The sequence below is a fragment of the Mastigoproctus giganteus genome, chromosome 7 (genome assembly GCF_048544385.1).
Source record: "Mastigoproctus giganteus isolate SK-2022 chromosome 7, ASM4854438v1, whole genome shotgun sequence".
Taxonomy (NCBI): domain Eukaryota; kingdom Metazoa; phylum Arthropoda; class Arachnida; order Uropygi; family Thelyphonidae; genus Mastigoproctus; species Mastigoproctus giganteus.
Window position 1 is genome coordinate 210,051,948 of NC_143581.1, and position 22,346 is coordinate 210,074,293.

The following is a 22,346-nucleotide window of genomic DNA, read 5'->3' on the forward strand; positions in this document are numbered from 1 at the left end:
ATATTTTTACAGACAAAGATTATATTGAACAACGCTGAAAAATTTTTTTTTCGAGAAATATCGTGGACTTAGTGTATTCTTTAACTCTGACTTCGAATGTATAGGCTGTTTTTTCTTAGCTTTCTCATTTTGCAAGATATTTCATATTTTAATTTCCACATACTTTGGTTGTGGACTGCTGACTGAGAAGTTTTCGGCAGTTTGTAGACTGTTTGAGTTAATGTTGTTATATATATTGTAAAACTCTTGTTCTTTTTTATAATTTTTAATGTAATTACAGTTAAACATGATTTTAAAATGACACGTCGTTAGGTGATCAGGACGAGAAGTTGGCTCGTCATATATGCTTCAAAGCCCCTTACTGCTAAATACGGTTGATTAGACAACCCGCACTGGACTAGCGTGATTATGGCCCATTTCCCTCAATAAGAATTGTTGAGGAGGCTTACATCCTGCAGTGGATTGATAATAGGTCCAGTTTACTACTTTTTTTTCTTTCTTTTTTTTTTTTTTTTTTTTTTTTTTGAATATATGCTTCACTAAATATGCTTCGCGTCTGAGAGGCTGGTTAAAAATAAATGTTAAGTATCCACTGCCATTCGCTGTTCCCGTTATGGAGGCAGCCAACTAGTCATATCAATGACTGCTATCTTTGCATAACTCAGAATGAAGCCAAAATTTCGTTTGCAGCATGTCTGTGAAAGTACACTTTATCCAGTCCCGTTTGAACTTTTTTCAGACAACCTTGGACATATAAGTGATGAACACGGTGAAGGTTTTCATAAAGATATTGCAAGGAGAACGGAAGTCCACTACGTTAGCAGAATATTGCTGAACATTTATCAGAGAGGATACTGAATATTGTAGAAATAAAACTACAAACTAAAGAAATTGAATATATTTTCATGTCGTTTATTTACTTGTTAAAATTTCATTAAAAATTCCAGTAAGCGTAGCTTGCATTCCGCTCTTAAATTTGTGGATACTAGGCAATATCTAATTTCAAATTTGGATTCAGTTTATCAAAAATCCATGAAAAAGCTAGAGTAATAGAGGGAAAACATGTTACGTCCCCTATTCCTCTAGTCGTTACCTAATCGCATTAATTCTGAATAAATAAAAATAACGAGTAGAACGCAAGATATTCCCTCCCCTTCCCCTTGATTAGTGTTAGTATTAGTAAGGCCAAAAAACAATGCAGGGAAGCGGACTTTTTCTGCATCAGGAAAAAAAAAATAATAATAAAATAATAATATATATATTATAAATAAAATAAAATAAAATAAAACAGAATACTCATACTTTTCCTATTCCACAAGGTAACTATCTAATTCAGCTTTGAATTTAGTCAGACTCACTGCCTATTCCACTTAGGAGACAATTTATTCTGATGTTCGCCACTCCGCTGCCAACAGGTGAACTTCATGAAATCAAGATTTTGTTATTCGCTGACCGTTTATATTTGTACTCCCTGGTTGGTTCTCATCTCACCTACGAGGGAGAACAGATCTTTCTCATTCATTTTATATAGTCCTTTCAGTTCGTTATATACCTCAATACAATCCTTTCTTAGATATCTAGTAGTCAACCTTTGCATTCCACGCCTAACTCGTTCTTCATATGTGCATCGCTTTGCGTTCGTCATTAGTCTGGTCACCCTTCTTTGAACCTTCTCCGGAAGTTCTGTTTTTTTTCTTTTCTTTTTTTTTTTTTTTTTTGTTAAGTGCGGTTTCCAGACCTGCATATAGTATTCTAAATGCGGTCTAACCATCATCTTTTATAGAGGGATAATGACGTCCTTCTCCATACAAGCAAAGGTTCTATAAATCATGGACAGAGAGTACTATACTACGTGCGCCTTCTTAGCCGCCTGTTTACATTTCATGGAAAATTTTTCATGTCAAAATGAATCGTAACACCTGTCTTTTTCATCTTGAACCACTTTTAGCTTTCTTCCTCCTAGTTAATACGTGACACTAGGATTTCGGTTCCCAAAAGGAAACTTGTCATGTGATTAGTCAGACTTTCTGGCATGTGCACGGTATTATATGCCTGACCAAAGGAAACAAAATTTTATAGAATTCAGGAATTGTTTGATTAAAATGTCTGTGGTCCTGGGTTAACATAGGTGGCTACCAATACGAATATTGGTAGCCAATACGACCTACCCATATACAGCCATAAATATGATTGGTCTATTGTTAACTGTGGCACTAGTATGGTGGCTGCCAAAAAAAAAAAAAGTAGCAACAATGAAGATCTTAACTTCTTTAGACACCTTGGGGTGTAGCGGATTATAAAAAAAAATTACAAAATAAAAAAAAATATTTTTTAAAAATTGATCTTGAACCAAATTACGTAGATTGTGATACTGAAATAAGGAATACACTCTGTAAGTTAATTTGTAGAAAATATCTTATTATGTGGTAAAACAGTGGCTACAGGAACATAACACTTTACATTATTAAATAATAAAACTGTTCAGACATTTCCAGCTTATTTAGATAAGCACCTTTGAGAGTTTAAAATAAACATAATTAAAATAAATTTTTGTCCATAAAGAGAATAACAAGAGTAAGCACAATAAAGATAACAAAAGAATATAGAGAGAAAAGAGAATAAAGAAAGTGGGAAAATATAGAAAATAGAAAAAAAAAGAGAAGTTTTAATATTTAATGTTATAAAACAAGGATTCCCCCAACCTGTTGCTTGCGACCAACAAGATTGGGATCTGTGCACTTAGAGAGCTCTTCTACAATGTTTTAAATAAATCCGTTAGTTTTACGAGCAGTTTGTTATACAAGTCAAAAATCAACTGTACTATCCGAAATATTACTTGATTTTAGATCTAAAAGGAAGAGTAAAGTGTCTTGAAAGGAAATAAGAGGTGTTGTTCCCGTTCCCTGCTTCTTAGAGCTGAGTTATGCCATCCTGGTGATCACACGCAGCAGGTTTTAATATTTGATTTGTCAGATATGTATCAGCAGAACCTGTTCTTTGTACGAAAAATTCTTCCTTCTTTGAAACGTTTTCATTTCTTATGATTATTTAAACACGCCTAGTTAATTAAAGCAACATGAGAAGAATTTGATTTTGTTGAAACTGTGTTTTTCTCAAAGTCTGTTTCCTATTGATGATGATTTCTCATTTTTGTAAAATTATACAGAATATTCTAGAATACGCAGAATATTCTTGATATTCTAGAAAGCAAGTTGGTCATCGCTTGAAATTCTAGAGATAACTTGGTGGGCTCTGCACAAAGCATGGAGCCCCCTGGTTTTATAAAGTGTTACGTCCTTGTAACCATTGTTCAGTTAAATTCGAACGCGTAATAAAGCATGTTTCAATGTTTTGTTACATTACCGTAATTTTAGGAGGAAGTTGTGTTTCTCCAGAAGTAAAAATTTCTTATTTTCCCTTTTCTTATCTACAGCTTTCTTCCATCTGGTAATTTTGTGGAGATTCTAAGGCCCCACCCGTCTAGCTAAAACCCTGATGTCATCATTTCACTTTGTACACAGTGACGTTGCGACCCAAAAAAAAAAAAAAAAAAAGGAAAGAAGAAGAAATAATAATAATAAATAAGTGTACCTTTCGGTGGACACGTCCACATCTCTTGGGGCGGTATGATAGCCGCACCTGTCACGATTTGCGTGCTGCATGCGTTGTTTTAGCGTCGCTGAAAAGGGCGAGACCTAATGGTCGTCACAGCTATTGCCCTGTGATGGCGCTTTAATTATTGTGTTGGAAACCGAACCTTTTTGGAAGAGGCGTTGCCATGGAGATGGTGGAGACAAATGAAGATGATTGGCTCTACCTCGGGGGCACGCTCTTTCGGACAGCCATTGAACTATTTATCACTCAAAGGGCAGCAATCTTAAGATTTCTTGTTACTTAGAGCGGGGCGCAGCCCACATCAAAAGCCCTTCCCTTGGAAAACTCGCCAACCGAAGTGGCCAACAAGTGGTCGAGTTCGTTCCCGAGGTCCCGCATCGAATGGATCTGTTTTTTTTCTCTCTCCAATGCCAGCAAAGGGAAAATTATATGTCATTTGCTTGGAAAAAATAGTAATAATGGTTGATGGGTCGGAAGGATATAATTTCGGTCTCATTTAGGGGACGGCGAATTCAGGGTGGGTGTCAATTAAGGGACGTAATGCACCTCGGTTTTCTAACGTTTGCGCAAGCTTGTTCATTAACAGATCCGACTGCTACGATCGGTTTGGGCAAGGGCTAATTAATGATAATCTTCGTTGATCGCTGTTCAAGAGAAAGAAAAAAAAAAACACGGAGAGAGAGAAAGAAACGAAGGGTAGATGGGAAAACCATGACGAGTAATTGTGTCTCGGAGATGCAATGGACAATTAACTCATGATCACTGCTTTTAGAAGACTGAAGGCAACAGAGAGAACAAAATTGTTATGTATGCGTATGTGACTGGATATGGTTTGGTGATAACTATTACAATAGGTCCACGACAAAGAGTAGCCAATCAGATATTTCCGAAGTGTTGTTTACTGAACAACGAGTGCTATCTGCGATTATGCAGTAGTTCGAAGTTGTAGGGAAATTTATTCTAATATGAAAAAAAAAAAAAAAAAAAAAAAAAAATTGTAAGAATTATGAATTAAACCGAATTGGTATTGATAATTTAAAAATTAGTTATCCTAATTTTTGTATACGCTTCCAGATAATGTTTTAAACATGTCAAATCATGAAACGGTTTCATTAAACCGAAAGTTGGACTTTTTAGCGTCTACAAAAAAGGAGATATATGTTACTCTTATAGCTAAATAAATTTACCGTTAGTATTCGCGAAATTAGTAATTTTTAAGCCCCACAAATACATGCACTGTGACATTCGTACGCTATACCAATGTCGCAGAGTCCAATACTTAAGAGTGGCACTAGGTGAAGACTTGTAAAGTGGGTGGAACATGACACTAGTTAAAGTAGAAACAGGTTTCTCTGAAGGTTTGTAATTTTACTGCAGAAATCCAAGAGTTAGGTACAAATGGAGTCATTTGTGATTTATTAAATTTGCTGAATTCCAACAGGATTTACTGTTAGGTTTCGTGACGTTGCGGTAAAACGTTGAGATTTAAATGGATATGCGAATGATTCTACTACAAAGGTTTGGTGTATTTTACTGTGCATCTAATACTTAGTCCAGGCTCAGTTGTTAGGGAAAAAAAATGGAATGTACTCGGTACGACCATGAAACCATGCAATGCTGCAGAATGCACTGCGCTTTAAATTTAAATGCAGTGCGATGCATTAAAGGATATTTCATACACGTTACTCTTATCAGTTTAGCCATTGAGTGGTGTAGTGTTTTAATGCAACACGATGGTAAGTATAGATTTTCCTTTAAGGTCGTATTAAGCAGTTATTAGATGCCGAAAGTCATCAGCCATAAGTTTGGTGGAGTGGAGAAGCTAGAATTTTATAGTTGTCTTCTCTGATAATAAAAATATTAAAAATGCTTATTAAGCGTTCAGTATTTTTCCTGCAATAGAACCTCATTCACAGCCCTTCTGACCGGAAACGGAACTTAGATAATGAATTCATTAAGCCGAAAAAGTCAGTGACTCTCCAATGTCCACGCAGGTGAGGTTGTTAACAACAAGTCAAAGTCTTTCTAATCGTGATTGATCGCCCAGTACCGACAGAAAGGACGTCGATGACCAAATGCAGATAATGGTCGAGATATCTTAATTTACAAACCTAAGATGACGCGATAGTTATGAAGACTCCTTTAATAAGCAATCTCATCTAGCAGAGTTCCCCTTCTGATCCCACAAAGACAGGGTTTCCCTTAATTAAGGCCGAATAGCCGTCTCTTAGGATCATTCTGCTATCAAAGCACGTTTAATTTAGAAATATGGCTTCCACTTCTAAATCCTAATTGGAAACGCCATGCCATTGCTGTTATTAATGGCAGCGGATTACTTTAAAGATCCTGGCGTCTATTTACTCTCACAGTTGACAGGGCGTGCCTTATCACCTTTACGAATATCCAACAGATAAATATTAACTATACTGCTGTTCTCCCTGTATGGACTCGTATTCCTTTAGCACGCGATGCCACTGTTTTTTCAGGGTGCTTTTTCTATTAACTCCCGCAATGGTGCTTAAAGCAGGCAACAATACTGCAAAGGAAGTTTCCTCAGTGGTCTTTGGTTTTGGATCGCTGGATTTGGGGATTGCTTCACATTAACAGCCAATTTTGCGCATCTCTATATTAGGGATGTTGTAGTTTAGTTTTAGTTATAACCAAATAAAAACAGCAGTAGTAAAGTTGTTAGCATTAAAATTTCGTTTCTTATGTGATGTTCATATAAGGAACGAAATCCTGTTTTATTGCTCTGATTTTACATGAACAGTTAAAGAAACTGTTCAACATGGCTAACATTGGTTGACTTTGTTCTGACCTTTGGTTCTTACTATATTTCTTTAAGGAATGCGAATTCTCTGAAATTAAGATCCTATTTGTGTTACTAAGTCTAAGCGGCAACAAATGGGGATATTTACTGGGACCATTTCATGTAGTGAGAGAAATCATTATGTTTGCATCTAGGTAATGAAAAGACAGTACACCGTTCTGCTGTCACCTGTGATATTTATGTCAGCCAGTTTATTTATAAGAAAATAAGAAACTGCTATGTTTATTATTTTCTGTCTTATAAGAAAATTTTACAATTAACGCTCTCCACTTTTCTCAAATAATACTTTTATAGGTAATGCAAATAATTTAACAGCCAATATATGACGTAAAAAATAAGAATAATGCAGTATATAGATTCAGGAAAATAAAAGGTACAGATTAATCACAATCTTTTTAATTACAGCTACAAGGATTATGATTAATCTTACGCAAACTTTTGCAACCAGTCAACTTAAAAACAGTAGTATTGTGTAAACAGTAAAACAAAACAACAACAAGAATATTGCGAACCACAGAATTCGTAAGCACCACATTACTCCAACTTAGGAATGTTCATTTTAGGAGTGAGCTGTTCGGACAGCTCGCATTTATCTTCATAACGCAGTGGTTCTCAAACTTTCGGACTCGCAGACTGATGAAATTACAAAAACAAAAAAAACATCAAGTGTACGGATAGGCGTTCTTCGCTTAAAACCGAGATTATCTATTAATTAAATAAAATAATACTACATAATCTTTATTGTTAACCCCTGGCTTAGTGCCGTGAAGGGTTTGTAATGGTTTAAACATGTCAAATCATGTAAGGTTCCTAGGTATACCTGCTATACCTAGGAACCTTACAATAAAGATCATATTTATTTATTTATTTATTTAGAATTTACTGTTGGGTACTTTCAAACTTATATGCTCTGGACGGGCACAAGGCCAGAGGGTCTCACGTTGCAGAATTAAAACACTATAAAAATCATTTATATATGGTTCAGTCATACATTTGAAAAAAAAAAAAAAAAAAAAAAAAACAGGCTACAATAAAAAAAAAAAAAAAAAAAATGAACATAAAACAACCAGATACACATTGCTTTAAATTTATGTATAATATGTACAGGAGGAGTGTAAATACATCACAGTGGTGTGCTCTGAAGATTTCCCAGTAGAGTTAGAAACCATACAAAATACAGTTAATTATATTCTGTAAGCTGATGCACGTAACATAGAGGAATCAGTCTGGTATTTGTTGCGCATTATTAATTTGCGAAGGTAAAAAAAAAAAAAACGCTACATTCCATATATATTTGCAAAATGAAATCGTTTATTGAATCCAAGGGTGGGAAAAGATTTCCTATGCAAAGGTTCAGTGAACTAAATGAAATTGCACTGATATTAACATTTCGGATCCACTTTGGGATACTGTTATGAAGACAAGCTATCAGAGGTAGATTACTCAGAATACTCAGAGTTTACAAAGATTTGCAGAGTTCAAGTTTTACACTAAAGACATGCCACCATTATGATCACAAGGCCGTAATCGAAATTAGTGATCTAGCTATTTTAACTTCCTTATTTATCACGTTAGAGTATCGTGTATTATATTCTTGACTTATTCTTCATGCCTTGCAATTTAAATTTATTCAGAATAATGTTAATTGGAACTCCAGTTTAGATTGTGTCCTTATGATCACAGTAGTATCATGTGTTTAGTTAAAAAAGACGTACTACTGTTCTCCCTTCAAAAGGATATGAATAGTGTTGTACTTTTACAAATAATTATCTGTGTGTGCGTATACTTTTAATTTAATATACGATATTTCATTTTCTCCCTCTGATAACTTGTCTTGATAATGGAATCCCAAGTATATCCGAAACGTTGCAAGGATGCAATTTTCTCTAGTTCATTTAACGGTTCTTTCTGTAGGAAATATTATTTTCTATTCTTGGATTCAATAGACCATTTACTTTTGAAAATATAAATTGAATTTAGTGTTTTACCTTCGATAAATAATTGTCTTAATTTTTGAGTAACTATAGAAATTGTCATACATAAATATACTAGGGCTTGCATAAAACCGAGAATTTTCAAAACCGAGTTTAACCGAAGTTTACTCTTAAAACCGGTTTTAAAACCGATTTTCTCAGACTTAGGGAAAATAATTAAAAGCTTATAACACAGGTATTTATTTTATCTTGGGTAGATTGTACAAATCGTAATCAAATCTTTTAAACAAAATCTATCACCTCTTATAGTAAAAAAAATAAAAAAAATTAAAATGTTCCAAAAAAAGTAACCAGCTTGAGATTATACAAAATTACAAATTGTAGTCAAATCCTTTGAATAAAAACTATCTTCTTGTATAGTAAACAAAAAAATAATAAGCCTTAATAATAATAATAATAATAATAATAATAATTATAAAAATTAAATAAAAATAATGTGAAAAAAAGAGCTTGGGGAAATTACTTTACTATTTATTGCTCAGCTTTTTTCTGAAAATGATCCTTTAAAAACACAGTATATTAAGCATTTTTCCTGATAGACTTGACCTTATTTTTGTGTTAAAGAGACCAGTGATCGAAAACACTGTCAGATTGGACACTTGTTGGTTTAATGGTCAGCAGTGCTCTATAAACTTTCTCCAGCTTTTCATTTATACTGCTAGTTGCCTCCAAAATTTTAAATTCTTTGCTGATTTCCAATTCACTCGGATATTTTGAAGGCTCTTCAGTTAATCTCTTTATTACACTACAATACTCTCGCATGAGTGTATCTCCAACATCGGAACTAGACGAGTCTTTGTTTTCTTCTAAAAGAACAGTTCGTTTATTTTCAGTTTCTTCATTCAACGCTAAGACTCCTTCGGAATGTTTTGCAAATAATCTCTGATAAATCTCTTCAGCACGCTTTTTCAAAACTTGCTTACTTGGAAAATCAAAAGTTCTTGAATCTGAAATCTTCTTTCCTAAACTTTTTGGGGTTGTGTAGATATCTCAGCAAAGCCACAGTTGGGCAATTTCGTCTTGCATTGTAACGCTGCAAAAGGCTTTGGTGAAACTTTAACGCAAATGGGTTTTCTGCTATATCAAGCTTAGCAAGCAGAAATTCTATTGAAGACTCTGCTTTAAGTAAGTCTGTATCTTCTGAGGTTATAGCCTTCAGAATCATTTCAACAGGTCGCAAAGTTTCATGTAGCAATTCAAGTGTTTTCCAGTCATCGTCAGACAGCTTCAGTTGACAGTACTGCACATAGAGCATATGGAATGAAATTTGTCAATTTCAAAAATCTTTCAATCATATAGAATGTGCTATCCCATCTAGTTTTACAATCTAATATAAGTTTATATTCTTTCCCATTAAATTTTGGTTTAACAAAATTTTGTAATATGTCATTTTTGGTAGGCGATTTTCGAAAAAGCTTGCAAATTTTACTGACTTTGTTAATAGTTTGTGCAATATTGGCCATCGGATTGAAGAAATAAATGAGCTCATCGGTGAAGTCGGTTTGATAAAGCATGCCTTGCTATCTTTCTTCAACTTCTTCATCATCACTACTTTCATTATTTTAATTTTCTTCATTGTCTTTGGGAGACTCAGAGACTGTGGCACCATAAATGATTGCTTTTTCATAAAGTACATCTATAACTGACAGATGCATACAATGGGCTATTCATTGTTGATGATTAAGCGTAATTTGCTTGCCAAACTTAATCATCATTGCTGCTCCATCGGTGGGTGCAGGCAACAATATCCTCATCCAAGTTCAAACCAAATTCATTCAAGTGTCCATCCACAATTTGCTCAGTTCTTCTGCTATCAAGTGAACCATTAATCTCAATAAGACCTAACGACTAATGATTGTCTTTTGAATGCACATTTATATTCATATACTGTACCTTTTATTTTGTATAGACGTATATTCGTTTAGAGTCAATGAATACCGTTACCTTAAAATAAAATAAAAAACATAAAGCAGTTGAACGATCCAGACAAACGAACAAACAAAAGAAAATGTGCGTAACAAAAAACTATATTCGAGGGCTAACTAAAAAAAAATATTTGAATCCGGTTTTAGAAGCTCGGTTTCGGTTTTAACAACTCAATATGAAAACTGGATTTAACCGGTTTATAAAACCGGTTTGCAAGCCCTAAAATATACTAATACTGGTCAGCAAACAAACGATTGGAAACCGCTGACTTACGTAAGTTGTAAGAGGTCCTGGGATTAAATCGCGAATATCCCAATAAAAAAGACATAGGATCCTATCCACCTATGGACAGGATCCTATGTCTTTTTCATTGGGATATTCACGATTGGGACAGGATCCTATATCTCTCGGATCCTGTCCATAGATGGATAGGATCCAAATTGGAATATTCACCAATAAATAATACACATAATATTACATTACTGCGTAGGTAATATGGTATGTTATATGTGATGCATTGCACTTCAGAAATCGGTGATTTCATATAATAATAGTTTGTATAGTTGGATAAAATTGAGTACCTTCCTTCCCAGTTAGCATGCCTTTTGGCTTCAGCTTAACATGAACAGTTTTACTGCAATTTTGAAAAGTAAGTTTCCTAAATCCTTGCGGTTGGTTACGTTGCAGCACACATGTTTTTCAAGGAGGTGGATTACGTTACCATCATGCAGTTCGCATGCAAAGTTAGTAAAATTTACAGCATTTGTTGCCTTTGAAAAAAATACAAAGGCAGCTAAGGCCACGTGGCGTCAGTATATTATGTCTATAAATTATGCATTCTGTAGTCTGTTTGCCTATTTGCTGTATGAAGAATCCTAGTATCTGTTTAATGTGCTAAAATGTTCTGTAATGATACAACCTTTGGTATAGTTTTTACTAATTGTTCTTATAAAAGAAGGCTCATACTAATTTTGATTTCAAATGTGTGTAGTTTTAAGTGTATATTTAAACTCAGTTTCATATATAGGTAAAAATAGTTCAGAGATAAATTTTTATAATTTTTTGGGAAGCATTTTTACTGAGGTCTAAAGATTCGAAAAATTATTGTAATAATACTCCCATCGTGCAATGTGTATGCGGAAAATAATTAGTATTCTTATAAGACTAGTTTATAAAAATGGAAAGTGGTGTTATTGAGATAACTATATATGTGGGGGGGGGGGGGGGTCCTAGAACAGTGTTATGCAATCTGTTTCGATTCCGGACTCCTTGCCGACCGGGCTAGCCGAGTGGGTAAAGTACCTGCCCGGCAACCCAAAGGTCGCGGGTTCGATTCCCGCCTCGGGCTTGGATCAAAGTACTGCAAAAACCTTGGGAGGTGCAATTTGGCCACAGAAGTCGATGCGCCAACAACTGCCAAATCAAAAAAAAAAAAAAAAAAAATCCGGACTCCTTTTTGTTCCGAGCTTTACTGGCGGACTCCCAAAATAAAATATTACTTTGTTTTATTGTTCTCAGTAATTAAAACATTGATCCACAAACAAAAGAATTTCTAATTCACCTTCAGTATTGTCCTTCCATTTTTAAAAATATTCAGATTTAAAATTTAGAAAGCTGCTTACTTGTCTGTTTGTCTGTACGCAGTTTCTAACAACTTACCATTCAGAATTAGTGTGACGGTTTTCGCTATGTAACTCATTCGTGGCGCACATAATGAGCAGAAAGTCTTACCTTTTCGCGGACCCCATTGACTTCTCTGCGGGCCTCCTGGAGTCGTGGAGCACAGTTTATGTACAACTGACCTACAGTTATAAGGGTTATGAATAATAGAAAGTTAGGTCTAATCTAGAAGCAAGTCAGCTAATGTACGCAGTGCCTTACATTTCAGGTGCATGAATTGTGTTTTTTTTTTTCTAATTCTGATTGAATTTTTGTTCTTTTTCGTTGATTAATAGAAGTGAAAAGTAAATATAGTTAATTCCTGATGAATTAATTACTAAGATTATAATTTTACAGAACACTTAATAAAGTTCTGTAGTTTTTCATTCTCTAAACTTAGCCGTTCAATTTACGAGAGGTGATCATTTAATTCGCGGACTGGTGCAAGATCCTATCTTAATTGTCATCATTTGAATCTTCTCTGGATTTCTCCTTCTCAAAATACTTTCCCTTGAACTTTTACACACTTTCGCCACCGTCGTACCCACGCATTAAATGCTTCTTGCCATCCATTTTTCGAAAGACTGCAAAGTGCTTCCGTTGTGGCTCTGCAAGCATCGTTGTGTCGAACGCGAAATGCTTGCCTTTCAGAGCTTTCTTCAGACGTGGGAACATGAAGAAATCACACGGGGCTAAGTCCGTGGAATAAGGGGAATTTGGCAGAACCTCGGCACTTATGGTAGTGATCACTGCCTGCACAACACAATATTAGCCATATGGGACCTGGAATTGTCTTGTTGGAGAAACCACTTCAAATTGGAAAGTTCGGTCACACCGGCATATGGCCGTCCTACAAAGACACTCATTACCACACGCTTCATTCATCTCTGTTTCCGATGCATTTAAACCCCGTATGACAGAATAACGAATCACATATCGCTGTTCAATCTGTATGTCCGACCTGATACTTGCTTCAAAGCGATCGTCAGTGACACGCGGTTAAAAAAAAACTCTCTCTTCGCGCAACACTAGCTCGACAAGTACTGTCATGCGCACACAGTCTTCTCAGTATTATCAGGGAGGGCGCCTCTAGCAGCAAACATAAAATCTTGCACCAGTCCAAATTAAATGATCGCCCTTTATAATTACATTTTGATATTTATTACTTTTCTCCCATTTACTTTTAAGTCTTTTTTTTCTCTCATATATATATATATATATGTACTTCTATACAAGCGATACCATATTCACGAGTCTTATATAGCAATACACGCTAAGCGGGCACAGACTGGCTAAAGCTAACAATACTACATTAAAACTAGATTAAATGTAGTTAAATTATAGAAAGTAAAATTAGATTAAATAATTATTTAATAGAAGTGAAATAAAAGAAGAAATAATAGAATTTTTTTTTTAATCATACAATTTGTATGTAAAAAAAGAAGAAGAAATTGCCGGATTTCTATTTATCAATTTTAATGAAATTTGGAATAGCTCGACAAATTTTTAAAAGGCTCACATATAAAATTTAATGAAAATCCGTCCACTGGGAGGCCCTCTGTTATATGCGGACGGCCTTGGTGAAAACAGTACGAGCATATGACTTGTGACTGTTGCATATAATACATATGCAATGAGCACAAAGTAGGAGTGCTGTGGCTCGGGGGGGGGGGGACTCCAACGATGGGCGATTCTCAAGCGCATCACAGCCTAAAAAAATGTGCGACTTGTGACATGACACATGTTATTGTTAGGGCGGCTCCTATAACGTTAGTTCAAATCTGCCTCGTATTACTGTATCTTTTAACAGACTCTATAAACTAGGCCAGACTTGGAGTAGTGTCATGCTTGTGTATTTTATGAATGTTGTGTTGTTGTGTTGTGCTGGCCTCTTGATTACCTAGAAGCAGCGATCGCCAGGAAGGCTGCTTCCAGATACTCGTCCACACCACGGGAAGGTGGGCCAGTTCCGGTAGATGGGACGCTTAGGTTTCAGTTTGAGACAAAATGAGGAAAAAAAAAATTATATAATATAAAAAAAAAAAAAACACAACTGTGGTGGCCCGCTTCAGAGTTAAAAAATAATAATAATAATAAATAAATAATAAAATAAAATAAACAAATAGTAATAAAATAAAATAAATATATAAATAAATAAACTAAATAAAAAAACCCAAAAAACTCGCCAACTGTAACTACAAACACCACGTTAATCATAGTTAATTATCCAAAGTTAATCCAGTTCTTAACTGTGGAAGCATATTTCTTCTTAGATCAAATGCAGCTTTAGAAAAGGTTTGTAATAGCTGAAGTTTATCTCGTTCTATCAAGAGATGAAACGCTTGTCCAAAAATCACATTCACCAGGAGATCACTAATTATTGATCGCGCACTATCATAAATATTACATTAACACCAAACATGAAACCAGTTTTCCTTGCCTCCACAAAAACACAATTCAGTATTTGTTAATCCTAGAGCAAATAGTTTCTCATTCAATGAACCATGGCCTGTTATTATATATAGCAACTCCAATCCAGACGTAAATCATTCAGCTACCCTTTTATCTAGGAGAAACGTCACCCTAGGAAGAAATAACTTTGCTACCCTTCCCGCGGTTCCAGTGTTCCATCTCGTTTGGCATAGGTTAATTATCTCCTTTATAAATCGCTTCGTTTCCCTTTTAATATCTGCCTGAGTATCAATTGTAATGCTATGAAACGTATCGGGAATCTTCTTCTTAATCCGATAACATAGTCCTCGGTATATCAGGAACAAATCCAAAGGAATAGCCCCGGCCAACACCCGAATTGCTGCAATAGATACGGTCCTACACACTCTCAACATGCTGAGAAGCATTGATCTTTGTATAGAGTTGAGTTTTGCTTGAAACCTCACCAACACAGCACGATAAAACCAAGCGCCTGCTGCATACGTTGTCATGGGGAGAAATACTGCCTTATGATATAATGAGTCTTACGGGATAAACCCCCAGTCAGATTTAGAAACAGGAATAACAGCAGCAGAGAACTTTTTTGCTTTAGGTCCTAAATATGTTAGATGTGGAAAAAAATTATAGTTTATAATCTATTACTGTTCCTAGATATTTAGCTTCAGATGTCATTGGTAGCTGAATACCATTTAACTTTATTTGTGGAGGTTGACCAGGGTCCAATTTGCTTTTAAAAAACGTCATTTTAATTTTATACGGATTAATAGTTAACTTATAGTTTTGTGCCCAGAGATGCAAATCAGTCAATAAAATATCAGCATTATGTTCAAGACTACTCCTCGAACTCCCCAGCCACTATAATTGTTAAATCATCGGCAAAAGCTATTGTCCTACATTTGGAAAAAGAGCGACTAACCAATTTTGCAAGACAAGGTTCCATATGAAAGGACCTAAGACTGAACCTTGGGGATAACCACGATACACCTACTTTTAATATAAAAGGTTTTAGATTTAACAATTACGTATCTGTCACTAAAATAACTTCCAAAAATTTATATAATTCTTGAGAACATCCAGCTATCCTCAACTGAGCAAGAGCAGTCTTCCACCATATTGAGTTAAAGGCACACTGAAAATCCACAAAAATGGCTAATTCATCCTTTGAAGCAGAACTCTCGATGTGTGTTCGAAAGTCCACTAAAGCATCCTCTTCTGACTTTCCAGATGTAAACCCATATTGTTTATTTGATATCATTCCACGCTGCTCTATTAACTGCGTAATGCGCAGAACCATCAACCTTTCCAATAACTTGCCAAGGTTAGCTAGAAGGGCTATTGGCCGGTAGGATCCAGGATCTGAGTCTGCTAGGGGCTTACCAGACTTTCTGATTAGCTTCAATAAAGCTACCTTCCAATCTGGTGGAAAATATCCTTCTGCAAGACGTTTGTTATATACTAGTAGTAACAACTGCGGAAACAATTTATAAAACGGTGCTATAAATTCATTCTCTATCAAATCATATCCTGGACATTTCTTAAAATTTAATTTTCCAATTACACATGATAATTCATTAAGTGTAAATGGCTCCGTATCTGAGTTACATGTAAAGAATTTTCTCTTCTTATTGAAGTCTGATTTGACGTATCTTCCAAGAAATCATCTTGTGGGAATAGTTTATCAATTATAGCTTCAATGGGATCCATCCATCCTATTGTTTCTGTCGAACTTATACGTACAGTATTAAAAACATCCGAATTACGTAGCTTGTCTCTTGTAATTTTATGCAACAGACCCCATGGATTTGAATTCCCCGACTCTTGGACGAATAATTTCCATGTTTCCCTCTTACGAATTGTTATTGCTCTTCTGTAATCATTTTTCAGTGCCAAGGCCGTCCGCAAAAGATACAATGATTGCACTGAAAAATTGCATTTTTCAGTGCAATCATTTTTCAGTGCCGCTCGATGTAATCTAGTAACCTCACTGAGAGACCAGTGCCGATGCCGCTGAAATTGCCTCCTAGCAATGAACCGATCTAGTTGAAACGCTAAATCTCGTAACAACCATGGATATGATTTAGTAGAACTTTTATCTTCTTTCTAGCGGACTTATAAGCCGCCTTTGTAATAGAATCTTGAATATATCTAACTACAACCAGTGCAGGTAGGTTTATTAATTCTTGCTGCTTATGCGTCGGAAAATCCATGCAGACAGAATCCTCAAACATTGACCAGTTCATTGTTTTAAGTGAAAATCTAATTAGTTCCGGAATTCGATCCTGTACATTCTGGGATGGCTGTACACTATCAACATGGAATGACATAGCCCGGTGATCACTAGAAGTCCAGTCCGAAAGTACCCGCCAGTCGTACAAACAGTTCCGTAACCCAGCTGTTGTAATAGTTATATCAATATTAGGTTCTCCCATTGCTCCACTAAACGTTGATGGCTGATTGGGTTTATTTACCACATATGAATTACGACTAGAAATAAGATCTTCCAACATTAAACCCCTCGTATCAGTTATTGAAATATGCCAAAAGCTAGATTTGCTATTACCATCAGTTGTTATAATTACATTATGTGGTCTTAATATTAGTAAAGCTAGCTCCAAGTAGTCTAGAAAATTATTGAAGAAGTCCATGGAAGGAGAGCAATACGCAGATATGAGATAAAATCGGATTGACACCGGACTGAACGATTGAAGCAATCATTACACAAATAGCATATGAATTACATAAATCATGTACTATCATTACATCCAATTCTCTATTAAAGATTACAATACCCGTCTTAGGCTCTTCTAGCATGGAGTGTATTACTCTTGAATATAAGGGATATCCTAATATTATAGATTTCTGATCAGGTTGAATTACAGCCCAATTCTTGGATTGATACCACATCCACTTGCTTTTCTTCAGCCATTTGTCTAATCTCGTCTGCTAACAGTTTTGAACACTGGCCATTTATTTGCAATATCCTTATTTGAGTATTGTTTACATTACCAATTTGCATAAAATCATCCAACTCATCGTGACCTAGATTAACATCAGTATTGTTATCAGCCATTCTAATCATATAATGTCCTAGCCTGTACTAGTTCGAGTGCTCGAAAATACTCAGGACATCTGACATTTCTGACCGAATGATTTGAATCTCTTTTTCTTTCTTTGACAGTTAATACAGCAAGGGTCCTGGTCTTTATTGGACATTCTGCTGCAACATGTCCTCCTTTAGCACAATGACCACATGAAGGTGATTTTTGCGTACGGTATTTGGTCGTGAGACCATATCCTAGCCACAAAAAAAATTTTTGACACTATCGTAATTTATTTATGCCGGTGAGGGCTCACTGACAGATACAATCTGTCCAATGTTGAAATGCATTTATATAATTTAGGTGATAAACTAATTACCTAATGAGCTGTTGCAGAATTTATCCATAATGATATCACCTAAGTAACTTTCTTAGTAACTTTATTAATATTCCCAAAAAGGAAACCCATGATATCCTTACGCATTTTCGAAATCCCCTCGTACATTGATGACACGTCTTGAACGTCTTCCAATTCATCAGTCATTGTAGCAACTTCATTTTGGGTACTAACAGTATTATCTTCATTTACAGGACTACTTCCAATAACATGAACCCCAGCTAATTCCTCACTTCATATCACAATTATCACAGGATAATTGTGATATGAGACCACCATGTGGTCCTAATTCACCCTGACTAATTGTGCTTGAATAAACAAACTGACCATATTTCCTAGCTTCTGTTTGACTCTGAGGGATTTTAGGTGGAAGTAACGGTGATCCAGTATTCTCTCCACCAACTCCAGACGTTACCTCCTTAGAGTTCGTATTTTTTTCCTCCATTTTAGAAATTACTTAAAGTTTAAACAATTAGACTAAATCCAGTTCAGATTAATTTACATTGATCAAAACACAGGCTAGTAGGACAGTTACCCTCCTTAATTAAATTCAATCTTGACACAAGAAGATAACTCAACAAATAGTAAATTATGATTACTTGAAAATCAGCTAGTAGCATTGTCAAGCAACACAAACAATACGTCTGTGTACGAGCTACTACCAAGCTTATAGGATATAGGACTACAAACAACAATTTGTTATTTTGTACAGTAATCCTATATCTATAAACTTCTTCCAACACAGGGACTATTATTAAGTACAGTGAGTAAACCGTATAAATTCAATTTCACACAAAAATGGCCGCCATTATTACCTTGAATATCGCAATATGCACTGTCTATTTGACTCAAATAAATATGGAGTATTCCTTCCAATAGGGTTACCTGATAACCTTTGTCCAAATAATTTCTCCAACTGATTGTAGCACTAAAGGTTCAAAGCAGAAAAAGAAATTTACTTACAGTAAATTCCTTGTTCTGTCAGCGAAAGAAGAAGAGAAAAAAAAAAAAACCTGATTTACGTGTCCGCCGACGAAGATCGTTACCACGTGGCAGCCATACTCTGCCGATGTGGTAAACCACTCACACTTAGCCAAATAGCTATATCACAAAAGCTAAGTAATATTTCACCTCGAAACTATTAATAACACCTAAAGAAATCTTTCACAGTTAAATCACACAAAACAACAACTCGTTAAACCACAATAAACCGAAGATACAATCGACAATACAGGAGCTAGCAGCAACACAATCACATGTTCACAATACTCTCGTCACCATTGTCAATCCTGTACGACTTGTGAAATGTTTGCAGACTATCTGGAACAGGACATGATCTAGCCAAGGAGGATGTCTTTGTGTGTGCAGAGAGTATCAAGAAATTTGGCGCCAACTCAGCGTTCTAATGGAGCCTATGAGAGTTTGAAGAGTCTGGTAGATGGCTTCGAAGGTATTAAAATGAGAGACCTATCGAGCTCTCAGCTGCCCAATTCAATGCCAGAGCTCACTCTTGTGCATCAGGCAACACAGGGGCAATCTCCAAGGCAGAATACGCTGGTTCTTCAGGAGCTAGTTATTGTCAGGGAGACGGGTACTATATTGTGTAAAAAGAATAGGTGGAATAGGAGCAGGACATGTCCGCCAAGGGAAAAATCTGATGACGTTGTAGAGCAGATATCATCTGTTAAGGGCACAAATGGTGATATTGTTGTACATATTGGCACTAATAATATTAAGAGTAGGATATCTGTAGATTTAATTAACAAGTTCAGTGCAATGTTGAAAAAAAGTCGTGAGTTAGGGTTAAATTTGAAAGTGTCTGCAATTCTGCCCAAACAACACATGAGGAAATATATCACGAGAGCCTGGTCAATCAATTCGGCCCTGAACAGACTGTTCAAGGATCATGGGGTGGAATTTTTCTCAGGGTGGTCTGTGCTTGTCAGGAGAGACCGTTTCTAGAATGATGGGATACACTTAAATTTAAGGGGTGCAAGAGTGTTTGCTGATGCTATCGAGGCAGTGTTGGGTGGGTGGGTGTGAAATCTTCTAGCTTGGGGGGATTCACACACTAAAAGTTTAACAGTAGCCGCAGGCAGAGGTGAAAATGATTCTTGCACTGCTTCTATAAGAATGAGCAGCGGCCTGGAGGGCAGGGTGCTGGAGATTCCTGGGACTGGTAGGACAGTCATCATAAAACAAATAAATATATGGGCCGTGTTAGGGTAGCTAAGGGAAATCAACATAAGCACTGGGAAATCAACAGTGAGAGTAAGAGTGTGTGGCCTAATGAGTACAACGAACAATTGTACAGAGAAATAGAGTGGGCCAGTAAATCAGAATGTCTAATAATGGGGGAATTTGATTTCCCAGATATTGACAGGAACTTGTGGGTTAGTCACTCGCACACTATCAAGATTTTTGTGGATTTATTGGATGATTGTTTTCTGCAGCAGCACGTTCTAGAGGCAACCAGACAGAGTAATATACTCTTGATCTTGTAATGAGCAGTGATTGTTTGTGCATTACGAATCTGCAGATAAAGGAACCACTGAATGGCAGTGATCACAGTGTACCGATGTGGGATTTTCTTAAAAGATATTACTACCATCATGGTTAAAGAGAAGGGTTTTTGCTTTCGTAAAGGTGGCTACATTGGTCTCAGGCAGTTTTTAAATTCTATACAATGGGACCAACTGATGATGTTACCAACAGCAAATTCTAAATGGGAAGTATTCAGAGAATTAATCGTGGAAGCTACTAAGCTTTTAGTACCGATTAAGAAATACTTTTCAAGGTTTAGGTCTAAATGGATATCAGAAGAACTAATGAGACTCATGGAAGAGAAGTAAAATGCGGAGGATGCTTATAAATTATCAGGCGACCCAGAAGTCTATGGTAGATATAAGCTAGTCTGTAATCGAGTCACAAAGGAGGCAAGCGAAGGCAGATTGAGAAATCTTTGGCAAAGGATGCTAAGAAAAACAGAAAGAACTTCTTTACTTATATAAATCCTAGAAGGAAGGAGATGAATCAGATTGGTCCAATTGATATCGATGGTTCGACAGTTGATGACCCTGCTCAAATAGCTGACAAACTGAATGAATATATTGCATCCACATTCACACATGAGGAATTCTGTAGGCAAGTGAAGGACAGAAGCTAATTAAACTCTAACAGTGAGCTTAATGATTTTTTAATAACTGAAAGCAAAGTGGAGGAGAAATTGTTGAAGTTAAATATAAGAAAGGCACCTGGGGTGGATGGGCTCTATCCAGTTATATTAAAGGAGGCGACAAAGGAAGCAAGCAAACCCTTAGCAACAATAATGAGAGCATCCTTGCACTCAGGGGAAGTCCCCACGCACTGGAGATGTGAAAATGTATCCCCAATTCACCAAGGGGGATCAAAGGTGACACGAGTAATTACAGACATGTTAGTTTAACTTTTGTTCCGGGGAAAATAATTGAGTCACTGGTTAAAGAAGCATTGCAGGATCGTCTACCCAAGACTGCAGTAATAGTTCAGACACAGCATGGGAGTGTTAAGGGAACGTCTTGTCTGACCAATTTGATTGGATACTATGATGTGGTTACAAAGGAAATGGATACAAAAAATAATTTTGATATCATATACTTGGATTTCAGGAAAGCTTTTGACACTGCTGTGCATGAAAGACTGTTGTACAAATTGTAGAAGTATGGTATTAAGGGCAAGTTGCTACAATAGATAAAAGGGCGGTTGATTGGGAGAAGACAGAGAGTGGTAATCAATGGACGATGCTCTTTGTGGGCTAATGTTATTAGTGGAGTCCCAGGGTTCGGTGTTGAGCTCACTGTTGTTTTGTATATTTATCAGTGATATTGATGAAGGTATATCAGGCTTAATATCCAAGTTTGCAGATGATATTAAGGTTGCCAGGGTTGTTAAGGACAGTAATGGCAGTGTGCTACTACAACAGATTCTTGAAAAGTTGGGCAGATGGGCTGAAAAGTGGCAACTGAAGTTTAACATTGACAAATATAAAATTCTGCATATGGGTAGAAGTAACCGCAGAGAAATGTACCAACTATGTGGTACTACACTTGGGGTGGTAGAAAATGAAAAAGACCTGAGAGTAATTGTGCAGTCAGATATGAAGTTTTCTGAGCAGTGTAGACAGGCTGCCAGAGCAGGTCATGGGCTTTTGTCAATGATTTTGCTAGTAGGAATAAGGAAGTGATTATCCCTTTGTATAAGGCAATGGTCAGGCCGCGCCTTGAGTACTGCGTACAGGTCTGAATGCGTCATTTTAGGAAGGATATAGAGTGCTTGAGCGTGTACAGAGAAGGAAACAAGATTGGTTAGGGGAACGAAGGGGTGCTCTTACCAAGAAAGGCTTAAGTTCTGCAAATTGCATTGTCTTGAGATTAGGCACCTGGGAGGTGATATGATTA